The sequence below is a fragment of the Symphalangus syndactylus genome, chromosome 9 (genome assembly GCF_028878055.3).
Source record: "Symphalangus syndactylus isolate Jambi chromosome 9, NHGRI_mSymSyn1-v2.1_pri, whole genome shotgun sequence".
NCBI lineage: Eukaryota > Metazoa > Chordata > Mammalia > Primates > Hylobatidae > Symphalangus > Symphalangus syndactylus.
The window spans coordinates 76,363,250-76,377,732 of record NC_072431.2 but is presented as its reverse complement, the minus strand read 5'-3'; positions in this window follow the sequence as shown (position 1 = coordinate 76,377,732).

Sequence of the window (14,483 nt, the reverse complement as noted above, 5' to 3'; positions counted from 1 at the left end):
GGTGTTAAATCTAAGAATTCTATGCCAAGTAGTAGATCCTGAAGGCTTTCTCTCATGATTTTTCCCCTAAATGTTTTATAGTTTTACATTTTACACTTAAGTCTGTGATTCATTTTGAGTTAATCTTTGTATAATAATTTTGTAAAGTATTAATTTTTATATAATTTCTGATGTGACCTAGGTGGAGCTGCTGCTAATTCTTCATTTATTCATTTATTTGCCTCTGGATATACAATTACCCCAGCTCCATTTGTTGAAAAAGCTAAGGTGCTTCCTTTGAATTGCTTTTGAGTTTTGGCCAAACTTGGTTTGGGTATGTTTGCTTGGACCTACTTCTGGCTTCTCTATTCTGTTCCCTTGATCTGTGTATGTCTCCTTCCACAAATAAACACAATCTTTATTACTGTACATTTTCATATTGGGTAGACTGATTCCTCCCACTTTATTTTACTTTTTCATTTTTTTAGCTATCCTAGTACCTTTTTCAAAATTGTTTTAGCTATCCTAGTTTCTTTGCCTCTTCATATATATTTCATAATAGCTTGTTTTATAAAAAATATTTCTGGTATTTGGACAGGAACTCTGTTAAATCTGTATATCTTTTTTTAACGAGTTGACATCTTTACTATGCTAAATCTTCCATTACATAGTCATGGAATAGTCTACATTTATTTAAATCTTGAATTTCTTTTATCAGTGTTTTATAGTTTTCAGCATATAATTTGTATATAAGTATTGTTGGATTTGCACCTTATATTAGGCTGTTGCAAAATTGCATTATTATAAAGAAAGAACAGAGACTGGGTAATTTATAATAAAAGAGGTTTAATAGCTCACAGTTCTGCAGGCTGTACAGGAAGCATAGCAGCATCAGCTTCTGGGGAGGCCCGAGGAAGCTCACAATCATGGCAGAAGGTGAACCAGGAACAGGCATGTTACATGGCCAAAACAGGAGCAAAAGAGAGAAAGTACACATGGGTGTGGTTAGTGCCATATACTTGAAAACAACCAGATGTCATGTGAACAGAGTGAGGGACTCACTTATCACTAAGTGGAAAGCCCAAGCCACTCATGAGGGATCCACCCCCATTATCCAAACACCTCCCACCAGGCCCACTTCCAACACTGAGGATTACATTTCAACATGAGATTTGGGCAGGGACAAATAGCCAAACTCTATCACACCTGTTTCATGTTTTAAACTATGTTGAATGATATTATTATAATTTCAGGGTCCACATGTTCACAGCTACTACATAGACACGTCGTTGAACTTGGATTTTGTGGCTTTGCTGAACTCAATAGTTCTAGGATTTATTGTACAGATTCCTTGGTATTTTCTCTGTAGTTGACCATGTCATTTGTAGAGACAGTTTCTTTCTGTTGAATCTGTGTGACTTTTTTCTTGACCTAATGCCTGGGTTAGAACTCTAGTCTTGACTCTCTCCATGAGGTCTCCCTTGACACCACCCAGCAGGAGGCTGAAAGGTACCTTATTGCAGCCTCTTTAGGGTGGGGGACTATTCCCACTAAGCCTTTGTGGCCCAGGTAGGAGGTAGGAGTGGAGCCACTGTGTGTTCTGTGATGTTTGACTGGAGTAGCCATTATCATCTAAAAGCACTCTGTCTTGCTAGGCTGCTCCTTTCTTCATCCACCGGCTAAAGACAACCAGCTTTGTTGAGGAGTTGGGGGTTTTCTCTCTGTGCCAGTTACCAGCTTGTTCAGCATAGAGGCAACAAGAAAATCCACAGAACACGGGCTGATGTCATTCCGTGTGTCCTGAGGTCCCTAGCCAGTCTCAGCCTTTCAGAATCTTCCACAGGTCTCTGTGGATTGGTATGCCATGGCTTGTTTTACATATGTATACCCCAGGGCTTCTGTGGGAACATAGTGGGAAGGAATAACAAAACATGTGTCTACTTCATCTCCCAGGAGGGGAGGTCTCAGAGTTGAGGATATTTTGAAGATACTATCAGATATATATTTCCTCATTCCTTGTTTTCAAAAATGAGACCAAGTAAAATACTCATTTAGCAAATAATGTGGTGAGATGATTTTGTGCAAGTGAGAATTGATTAATGTTCTTCATCATCCATACCTATTATATTCTGAGAACAAAGCATTTCAGAAAGTGTTTATTTAAAGATGAAAAATCGGCCAGGCGTGGTGGCTCATATCTTAAAACCCAGCACTTTGGGAAGCTGAGGCGGGTGGATCACCAGGTCAGGAGATCGAGACCATCCTGACTAACACGGTGAAACCCCCTCTCTACTAAAAATACAAAAAATTAGCCGGGCGTGGTGGCGGGCGCATGTAGTCCCAGCTACTCGGGGGGCTGAGGCAGGAGAATGGCGTGAATCCAGGAGGCGGAGCTTGCAGTTAGCGGAGATGGCGCCACTGCACTCCAGCCTGGGCCACAGAGCGAGGCTCCATCTCAAACAAAACAAAACAACAACAACAACAAAAGATTAAAAATCCATGAAATGTGTTTTTTACGTAAATATTATTCTTTGTAATATTACATAAGAAAATGTTTGATAATTTACATTTATAAAATTTAGAGGTGAAAGGCAGTTGGATTTAAAAACATATAATAATCAAAACAGAATTTGGTCACTTTAGGGTTTGTGTAAATCAGGAATAGGCTTCTGGGTTAATCTTTCAGTCAACATAACAACATATATCTTGATTCTTACTCAGTGTTGCTATTGAATCCTTACAATATAAACCTGATGTTATCAGGGAACTATATTACCTTTTTTAAAAAATCATTGTAATTGTAGCTAATGTTATAATTTTTCAACACAGATACTTGTCTTTTAATGAAATTATGATTTGAGTAAGTGTGAAAAGATAAGGAAATGCGTCTTAATACAAAATGGCATGTTAATGTCAGTGAATAAACATCAATACTTAACCAAGTTTTCTAAAGCATTAATATAAACAGAGATGCAGTAGCTTATATGTGATTACAATTTGAATTAATTTTGACATATATTCTTCTGATGGCACTTTAAGTTTTATTTCTGAAGTGACTAAGTATATTAGAACCATTTCCCAAATCTTTGAATTCTGTGCCTTCTTTTTCACTTCTTATCTACATTAGAAATGGAAAAGCCAATTTCCTTCCAGGATTTTCTCCTTTCTCAAGTTTACCCAAGAGAGAAGAGGAATGATATAATGATCAATAGACACTACTGTTCCTATACTGTAATTATAAAAGTCTCTGATATTTATGTTCACATAAAGAGGGCAACCTTTGAAATGTGCCCTGAGGAAACATTAAAAATAGAGAGAGTGTGGGACAGGACAAGAGAGCTGCAGAGAAAAAGAGAAAGGGAAAGAGAAACCAGCAGGGGAAAGACAAGAGCAGGAGAGGGGAAGAGGCAGGAAGGGGTGTTCTCCCTCACAAGCCTGGGAATCGAACCAGGAACCCAGTGCCTGGAAGCTAAGGGATGAGAAGGAAAAGGGGAAGAGATATTCGTGTAGAGGATGAAAAGATAAGAATGACAATGACCACCAACACCGAATCCTTCTTTATATACTAGAATAACAGGCATGCAGCAAAATTTTCTCTTTAGGGTGCATTTCTTCCTGGAATCACATCCTGGGGTGTGTCTGCCAAAGTTACAGTTCTTCCCGTTATTTCCCAGCAAAAGAACTGGTATTTCAAATTCAAGACCTCCTGGTAGGGCATTGCTAAGGGGATTGATGTTTCTGGCTGGGCTTTTCCTGATCCGACCCCCAATCTTCCCATGTCCCCACATCATGCATTGAGAGCGGACTTCTCAACCCAAGGTGCCATGTCAAGAGAACCTAGCTGGTTCACCAACTTGGTCACAAAAACATTACACCTTCATTTTCACTAACGACTTTATGGGGTAACATCAGTAAAGGCTGAGTCAGGAGCTTGAACTTCCCCAAAAGAGGCCCCCAGCCCATCCTTGTTGCCCCCAGACCCCAACTCCATGTCAGTGAAGACCCTATTGGTACTGGGCCTCCACCACCCCCACACAGCAGTCTCAAGGAGCACACAACCACAACTGCTATGGAAAATGAGGATAAGAAGTCAGGATTTTCCAGAGTTGGGGAGAATCTTTTTTTCCTAACTGCAATATAGACAAGATTTTAAAAACCAAAATAATAACTAGTGGCCTATATTTCTCGTACTCTGAAATATAATAGCAACATTGTGGGAATAAAGCAGGAAAATATAGGACTATGTCATGTATTTTATCACAGCTTAGAAACCTCAGTTCTAAGTCACTCAAAGAACAGGCAGCCACCTGAAAATTTAGGAGTACTGCCTGTTTCGCATCTTGCTGAAAATGTCCTGTCCAGGCCACAGGACCAGAAAGAAAGAGATTGGTGGTGATTTAGTCCACCCTGAGATATATAGTCTAGAAGACTGGGAGAAGCACATACACATTATATGTATATTTTCACACACTGAAGTTTGTTGAAAAATTAGAGAATCCCTCATAGTTTGAGTATATTAGCTTTATTTCTTATCGATGAAACAGGTAGTGAACAAGGGAAGATTTTATCATAAGGTTGGGCAGAGCTGTATTCTACACCTGAGATGAAAGTGGAACTGTCCAGGCTTGATGGCTCACACCTCTAATCCAAGAACTTTGGGAGGCCAAGGTGGGTGGATCATTTGAGGTCAGGAGTTCGAGAACAGGCTGGCCAACATGATGAAACCGCATATCTACTAAAAATACAAAAATTAGCCGGGTGTGGTGGTGCACACCTGCAATCCCAGCTACTCCGGAGGCTGAAGCCCAAGAATAGCTTGAACCAGGGTGACAGAGGTTGCAATGAACCGAGATCACACCACTGCACTCCAGCCTGGGCAAAACAGCAAGACTCAGTTTAAAAAAAAAGAAAAAAGAAAATGGGACTAATTTGTTACAGGCTGAAATAATGGGACAGAGAGCAGATGTCTTCAAGTGTGCAGTCTCCATTCTCTTTGTGTTCTGTGGAGAGATGTGCTTGGCCACAGCCCATCAGGACTCACTGTGGATTTGTACCTCATCAGAGGGATACTTTGCCCCTGTGGCTTCTCTTTTGGAGGGGCACACCTGATAGTCACCTGCAGAGATACATTAGTCATTCTAGGGTCAGATGCAAAGCCATATGACTTTAGGTGTCACCTAGTAGCACAGGAAGTTACAGGAACAGGGTCTGTCTCATCAAGCTCATTTCTATGCAACCCCAGATGAGTCTTTTGATGTAATTGACCAGATACCACTTTTTACCATCAATCCATATCGTCATCAAACATGATTCTTTCTACTGGAACCACAGATTTGTTGACCTCTCTTTATCTAAAGTAAAGGAGGGAGGGCTAGTTGCCTCAACCCACCTTTGTTTTCTGCATAAACCAAGTGGGCTCTAACTGAATTTGTGTCCACTAATGCAAACAGCACTTTTCCAATTGTCAAGCAGGCTAGACCTAGGCCAGCTCCTGCCTGAGCAATGGTTAAAAGATAGGTTCTACCCAGAGGGGAAGAAGCTCTGGATGATGAGTGGAGGTGGGGCCAAGATAAGTTCAGCCCTGCTGGGAAGCCACATCACCTCCTTTCCCTTGCCCTCAGGATCCTATGGTCCACGCAGAGAAATCTGAGCCCCAGGTACCCACATCAATCTCCACAGTAACCGAGGTCAGTGCTCTATCATTTAGGGTCACAATAGTAGCAGAGGGTAGGGTATTGGCTGAAGCATTCATTTTCACCCTACCTAAAAGGCACTTCACAACTTTGAAGGCCAGGATTCTGCTAATGGAACAGGATTTTCCACCATGGAAAAGTCCCAAGAATTCATGCAAATACAAGGCAATTGAACTTTGAGGGACACAATCAGCTATGCCACAGGGATTATGTTCTCCCATCTCACCCTTGGAACCAAGGGCATGAGAGTTCTGCCAGGTCAGAGAGTGGGCTGGACCCCAGTACTGAAATCAAGGCAGACAGAATCTCAAGGAATGGAGAGTAGTCTGACCTTTTGGCTTCCTTTCATACATTTTATGGCTTAGCAGGAATGCATACATTTTAAGAGTATGGGGAAGATGCCTGCTTGCCTGCTACAAGAAAAGAAGTACTGGCTAATCTCTAGATGAGACTCATCCTTCTTTTGCTGATCCTCTTTTGCCCTTCCTTACAGCTCTCTTGATTCTGTCTTTTCACCCACCTCTGAGGAACTTGACCTAGTGAGCATGGCTAGTGATTCATTCTTGTAACAAGCCAGGCTGACGGAGCTCGAGGCACTACTAGACAGGTGTACTGCCATATCCCCGGGCTCTGCTAAGCCTGCTTTCCCATCTGGGCTTTCCATGTTTATTCCATTTCTTTCCTTCTGAGCAAATCCTCCATTTAAGAACCAGAGGTGCACTCTTGAATCTGAGAATTTGACCAGGCTCTTCTCTTGTCTTGATTTACCTCCTCCTTTTTGCCCTGTCCCATTTTTCCAGATGCTTGGAATGTTTAGACTTCCACACTCACACACAAAGCTGCTTCTTTGCAATCTCATTATAATTGCTTTACTGGAGCAGCCATGCCTGCCCCGTCATGATTTCCAGTTAAATTATTCATTTTTAGTAGGCTGCCCTTTGTTAACTCTGCACTAACCACCACTGACTGTCTACACTCTTTCCTAGGAGAAATTTTATAAACAAACAACTCAAGCCTTGATGTGACAGCACAGGACTGTGAGGGAGGTCAGTGCCCTCTCCAGATCCCCCCAAAGTCCAGATGGTAACAAAAAGGCTGCTGCTTCAACCCTTTGCCTGGCATCCAAGAGTTTGGGAGTCTTTTGAGGCTTCTTCCATCTTCTTAGTAGGAAAATCAAAAAAGGGGGTTTCAGAAACATGAGAAGGAATTAATATATAAGAACAGGAAGGCAATTCTGTGTCCCCCTTCTCAGTAAATATACTGCTTTGGGATTTCTAAGGTCTATTCCCTCAGGGATATAAGGGCTCCACAGAGAGACGTTGGAGCCAGATTGTCACCAATGACCCATCCATTCTCAGATTTAATGACCTCTAATACGTCCTAGGGGTGCTGTACCCCCACTCCTGTGATAACCCCTTCCTCAGGACTGTGTTATCCACCCTACATGTCTCATGGCTCTCTCCAGCAGCTGGCTCAGGAAAGCTCTCATGGCATCATTTGGTGCTGCTTAGACTCCTGATTCTAAGGTAAGAGGAGGCAGGAATCTTTGTCATGCCAGCTGCTTGTGAAGAGGTGAGTATGGTCTAGGGGAAAGTAGAGGAGTCTTGGTGCTGTGCTACAGCAGATAAACCACGTCGACATGGGATAAGCCTGGGAGTGACTATCATGGATGAAATAAGCATGTGAGTCTCCAGTGCTGAGCACTTTGGGCCCAGCACCACCTGTTTAAGATGCCTCCTTCAGCTGGGCTCCCTCACAAGCAGAGCCTTGACACAGGCATTCAGATCCATCCAATAGCTTACTTGGGAGGCATGGTAGATTGCCAGCCACATGGCTACCAATAATTATTTGAATCCCTGTGTAGATATGCCAGTCTTATCACCAAAAGATGGAGCCTGTTTCTGCTCTCTTTGAATCTGGGCTGGCTCCGTGACCTGTTTTGGCCAATAACAAATAGCAGAGGTGGTGTTCTAAAAGCTTCTGGCCCAAGCTTTAAGAGCAGGTCCAGAAGGATTTCTCACAGCATTTTTTTTAAACATTTTGGGGTGGTTTTTTTTTGGTTGACATATAAAAATTGTATATATTTGTCATGTACAACATGTTTTTAAATATGTATACATTTTTAAAGCAATATAATTAACATATACATTACCTTACATAGTTATCATTTTTTCTGGTGAGAACACTTAAAATCTATTCTCAGCATTTTTCGAAAATAAAATATGTTAGTAACTACAGTCACCATGATGTATAATGGATCTTTTGAAAGTATTTCTCCTGTCTAAATGAAATTGTGTATCTTTTGGTGAACACTCCCCAGCCTCCCCTGTCACACCCCTGCTAACCATCCTTCTCCTCTCCACGTATACGAGTTTAAACTTTGTAAGATTTCACATATAAGTGAGACTATATGTGAATTACAGTATTTGTCTTTCTGTGCCTGGCTTAATTCGCTTAACATAATGGCCTGCAGGTTCATCCACGTTGTTTCAAATGACAGAATTTCTTTCTTCTTTGTACTCTTTGGTCACTTACCTTCTCTTTGCATCCATTTGGACTCAGCTGACAGGTAAAGAAGCTTGGGTTAGACCACAATATGCTAAGAGATCACAAGGAAAAGGCCCGGCCATTCCAGCTACCCAGTATTCCAGCCCTAGTTGAGCACTCTGATGGAGACAGTTGTGTGATTGAGCCTAGTTGACACCACATGTCCAGAAACACTGCCTAGCAGAGCCCAGCAAACCCACAGATATAAGAAATTGCTTAAGGCCATTAAGTATTGGGGTCATGTGTTGCATAGTAAGAGTTAACTGATCCAGGAGGTGATATAAGGAAGCACTAGTTGGGGGCCTGGGTGTGGGAAAGTAGAACTGGGGAAGGAAAGAGGCCAATGAAGTGGGCGTTGGTGAGCACTCTTTCTGCTGTGTGTAACTGAAGCTTGGTCTTCTGGAGAACTCTGGCAGACAGAGCTGAACATGCCTCAGTATTATCTAACCTGGGAAATAGTAAGTGAAGTAATTCTTCCACCAACTGCCATTGGTCACTGGGTGGGGATGCCACTGGGGAGATTACCTCTCTAGGATGTTGGCTTGCCTCAGAAAGAAAAAAGTACTAATGGTCATATGTGGCATAGTATGACTGGCATGAACAGGAACTGCAACTGCTAAGGAGATGTGGGTAGGAAGCGTCAACTTCTTATCACCAGTAGATTTTAGGAATATTGTCCCATGGAAATATATGAAGAAGGGTTGCTCTCATCTCAGCTTGTTCATGGCTAAAGAAGCTAGAAAGTGTCTTGAGACCATCTTGCTTGCTCCACCAGGGACTCTGCTCCAGGAACACAAAGTTGGGCTGAGAAGGATACAGTCCCATGAGAACTGAGAGATTTTGATGTGAAAGCAGGACTTTTTCTACATCTAGATGGGCAGTGAACAGCACCAGAAAAATTCCTCACAGTACTTCTTTGTGCCTCTGGGCCACTTAGTTCTTATATCCACAGATGGCTGAAAGCTGAAATTTAATAGCACAATACCATGAGTAGCACAGGAGAAACCAAACCCTTCCCAGGAGAATCAGAGATGAGTACTCAGCTGAAGGAGATATCCCAGATAACCAGACAGCAAAGCAGCTACTCAGTGGCATAAGGAGGATGAAGGGGTCTGTTAGAAACAAGTTGGGTATTGTACGGCAAGACAACAAACCGAGGTGCAAGCCGGAAAGAAACATGAGGAGCTGAATTAAGGAGAAATAGTAGTAAACTAAAAACATAATTTTAGAAAGTCAAATCCAAATTAGAAGCAGTTTACAACATAGAGTATCTCTAATCAGCCTTGTGACAGAAGACATGTGAGTCAAGGTTCACAATGATAATTTTTTTAATGCAAAGGTGATAGAGCAAATAGAAAATATGAAACCTATGCAGTAGTAGCACTTCACAAAAAAGAAACATGAATAAATCAATTAGAAACAATAGTTAAACTTAAAAGAAAACATTTTTATGTCTGAAACAGATAGATCTGAATCTGTAGATTGAAAAGGGCTCCCATATGCTGTGCATCCGCTTGCTCCCTGCCTGACAAGCTGCCCTGCCCCAATTTCTTGTCAGGTTAGATGCACAGAAGCTAAATTTCTGAAAAAATGTGGAGAACAAGGAGCTAAAGTGTGGTGGCGTGGGGTGAATGCCTTCAAACAAGCAGTAGACATGAAGTCCTTGCCCATGCCTATGTCCTCAATGGTATTGCCTGGATTTTCTTCTAGGGTTTTTATGGTTTTAGATCTAACATTTAAGTCTTTAATTCACCTTGAATTAATTTTTGTATAAGGTGTAAGGAAGGGATCCAGTTTCAGCTTTCTATGTATGGCTAGACAGTTTTCCCAGCACCGTTTATTAAATAGGGAATCATTTCCCCATTTTTTGTTTTTGTCAGGTTTGTCAAAGATCAGATGGTTGTAGATATGCAGCATTATTTCTGAGGGCTCTGTTCTGTTCCATTGGTCTACATCTCTGTTTTGGTACCAGTACCATGCTGTTTTGGTTACTGTAGCCTTGTAGTATAGTTAGAAGTCAGGTAGTGTGATGCCTCCAGCTTTGTTCTTTTGGCTTAGGATTGACTTGGCAATACGGGCTCTTTCTTTGGTTCCATATGAACTTTAAAGTAGTTTTTCCCAAATCTGTGAAGAAAGTCATTGGTAGCTTGATGGGGGTGGCAGTGAATCGATAAACTACCTTGGGCAGTATGGCCATTTTCATGATATTGATTCTTCCTACCCATGAGCATGGAATGTTCTTCCATTTGTTTGTTTCCTCTTTTATTTCATTGAGCAGTGGTTTGTAGTTCTCCTTGAAGAGGTCCTTCACGTCCCTTGTAAGTTGGATTCCTAGGTATTTTATTCTATTTGAAGCAATTGTGAATGGGAGTTCACTCATGATTTGGGACTGTAAACTAGTTCAACCATTGTGGAAGTCAGTGTGGCGATTCCTCAGGGATCTAGCACTAGAAATACCATTTGACCCAGCCATCTCATTACTGGGTATATACCCAAAGGATTATAAATCATGCTACTATGAAAACACATGCACACGTATGTTTATTGCGGCACTATTCACAATAGCAAAGACTTGGAACCAACCCAAATGTCCATAGAGGATAGACTGGATTAAGAAAATGTGGCACATACACACCATGGAATACTACGCAGCCATAAAAAATAATGAGTTCATGTCCTTTGTAGGGACATGGATGAAGCTGGAATCCATCATTCTCAGCAAACTATCGCAAGGACAAAAAACCAAACACTGCATGTTCTCACTCATAGGTGGGAATTGAACAATGAGAACACATGGACACAGGAAGGGGAACATCACACACCAGGGCCTGTTGTGGGGTCGGAGGAGGAGGGAGGGATAGCATTTGGAGATATACCTAATGTTAAATGATGAATTACTGGGTGCAGCACACCAATATGGCGCATGTATACATATGTAACTAACCTGCACGTTGTGCACATGTACTCTAAAACTTAAAGTATAATTAAAAAAAATACGAAAAAAAAAGGCAGTAGAGAGAAGTGGTTGAAAACACAGGCTGTGGCTTCCAGGGTTTGAACTAAAGTTCCTCCACTTATTATATGTGAAGGCCTTGGGCAGGTTCCTTTTCTTCTTTGTCCCTCTGTTTCCCTATTTGTACTTAATATGATGTCAATCTTCTTAAATGCGCTAAGACTTTATTTGTGGCCTAACATGATCTATCCTAGAGAATGTTCCATGTGCACTTCAGAAGCATGTTTATGTTGTTGCTATTGGATAGAAAGTTCTACATATGTCTGTTAAGTCCATTGATCTAAAGTGTTGTTCAAGTCCAATGTTTCTTTATTGATATTCATTCTACCTAGATGATCTGTCCACTACTGAAAGAGGGATATTGCACTACTATTATTGTATTGCAGTTTACCACCCTCTTCAGATCTTTTAATATTTTCTTTATATATTTAAGTACTTAGATATTATGTGCATATATATGCATACATATAATAGCAATTCCTTTAAGGCAGACCTAATGATAATTAACTCCCTTAGCTTTTATTTGTCTGGGAAAGTTTTTATTTCTCTTTCATTTCAAAAAGACAGCTTTGCTGGATAAAATATTACTGGTTGGCAGGTTTTGTTCCTTCACCACACCACATTAAATATATGATCCCACTCTCTCCTGCCCTGCAGGATTTCCATTGAGAAATCTGCTGATAGTTTTATTGGGACCCTCTTTTTATGTTGTGTATTTATTGTCTTTTACTGCTTTCAGAATTTTTTCTTTGTCTTTGATAGTTTATTATATGTCTTGATAACCTTCTCTTTGGGTTGAATTTGATTGGAAACCTCTGTGCTTTCTCCAGATTAGAAAAGTTGTGAGCCATTGTTTCTTTAAATATGTTTTCTGGCCCATTTTCTCTTTCTTCTGCTTCTTGAAGATCCATTATGTGTTAGTTAGGTCTCTTGATGTTTTCCCATAATTCTCATAGCCTTTTTCATTCTTTTTTCTTTTTGCTCCTCTGCCAGAATAATTTTAAATGTACTAATTTTTTCTTCAGCTTTGTCAAGGCTGCTGTTGAAGCTTTCTATTATACATTTTTCAGTTCAGTCATTGTATTCTTCATCTTTAGGAGTTCTATTTATTGTTTCTATTGTTTGTCAAACTCATTTTATAAATGCATTGTTTTCAAAATTTTATTTAATCTATTAACCGATACGTTCTTGTAGTTCACTGAACTTATTTATAAGGATTATTCAAATTATGTTTCTGTTGTTTCATAGATCTCCCTTTCTTTTGAGTTCATTGTTGGATCTTTGTTAGTTTCTCCTAGAGGTGTCACGATTTTCTGAGTCTTTATAACACCTGTGTTGTTGCTCTGACATCTACACATTTGAGGAGGCTCCTTTTGCAGCTTTTACAACTGTTCTTTGGCAGGGATAGTCCTTCACTATTTTGTCTAGCCTGTGATTCTGCAGAAGCCAGCTGGTAGGCCCTGGGCAGGAAGAGGTTGCTTTTAGTTTCTGTAGATGACTGGGCTGCTGTCTTTGCTTTGGGTTTGGGTGGGAGACATGGCTGAGATCTGCTATTCAGCAAAACTACTGGCTGAGCTCTGCAATCAGGCTGAGTTGCTGGATGGGCCCTACAATCACCTCTGATTAAGCTGGCCATAGGGTGTATTCCTTGGCCAGGTGGCACTACTCTTTGAGTTCAGCAGCTGGACAGGATTGCAAGAGGGGCCCTGAGGTTAGGTGGAGTTGCTGATCAGAATGGATGGGACCAGTTGCTATGCACATTAGAAATGCATGTTTGAGTTTTGCCTCTCTGTCTGGGCTGGACCATGGAGTGGGCTTTGAGGCTTACCTGAGACTTGTTTAAACTTCCAGGTGTGGCAGATCTAGCTCCTAATCTTTGCCAAAAATTACTACACTGGCCATCTCCCTCCCTGGCTGGGGCCCCAAGACAGGGTCAGAGCTGGTCCTGGAGACTAGCTATCTAAGATTGTAAGCCAGGTAGTACATCCCTCTACTTCTGAGAGTGACCAGCTCAGCTTTGCATGTGGGCCATGCTGTTAGCTGATACCCCGATCAGGAATCCCTGCTGCCAGCTACAAAGACTTACCACCAAGATCTTCATGGTGGTTGCTGCAGACTCTACCTTCTCACTTTGTTTCTACTTGACCCCAGGTGGCCTATCTGTGCCATTCCTCACTGTGTTTCTCTTCAGATGAGACTGAAGTGGGCTTCCTGGGAAGCATCTCAGAATGCTAGAGAGTCTGAATTTCCACTTCTAGTTCTCTTTTTCCTCCATAGTAATCATGATCCTAGGAAATTCTCTCTGTGGTGCTGTGCCTTCTTGTGGGAGAGAGAGGTGTAATGTGATCAAAGTGGGATTATTTCTCTTACCCTTTCCATGCATTTTTTTATACATACTCAACTCTGTGGACCATGCAGATGACTCAGGCTTATTCCCAATTTCACCAGGATGTTCTTATCTGTGTGTCATTGCTAGTTGAAATTTATGCAATGAGTAGTAAAGCTTCCTCTTTTACCATCTTGCTGATATCCTGGTTCCTAATTTGCAATGGTGATATACTGCTATGCACCTTATAGAATTCTATGTATTAATACTTGTAAAAATAATTATAATACTGCTGGTGCATAGTAAGTAGTAAATAAATGTTAGTTCTTATGATTTTGGGGCACTGATATTCTGTTTCAGATGGAAAAACATATAGTTATTAGTCTACTAATTTTAGTATTCTGTTACCATCAATGTTAAAATTAGTAAATATTACAGATGGGCTCTGGCCTAAAATATTCTCTATACATTTTGGTACTATTTTGGAGACTACCTTTACAGTAATGATAATGATTATTATACTTTTCATGAATATTCTAATGGAACATTTGAAAAAAGTAAATTTAAAATATATTGTCTGATACTATATTCTGTTAATCAAAACCTTCCAAGTCAAGTTTTCAGCAAAACCATTAAGTAGAAAATACTTGTCTTTACAATGTTCTTATACTACTCCCTCCTTTAAATATTTTTCCCAGAACATCATTTGAATAAATAATCTTCTCTTAACAATAAAGAGGCTCTTGTTCTGCCATGTAACAGTTAACCAGTTAAGCCAAGTCCTTTCCACATAATTTCCAGGTGAGAAAGTCACCCATATATACTAAAGAATGGCACCAAGAAAATAAACATTTCTAGCCTGGAATGTCTAGGATAGGACACAGGTAAATGAACACTCATAGGTTAATAACCTTATCGCTCAGTA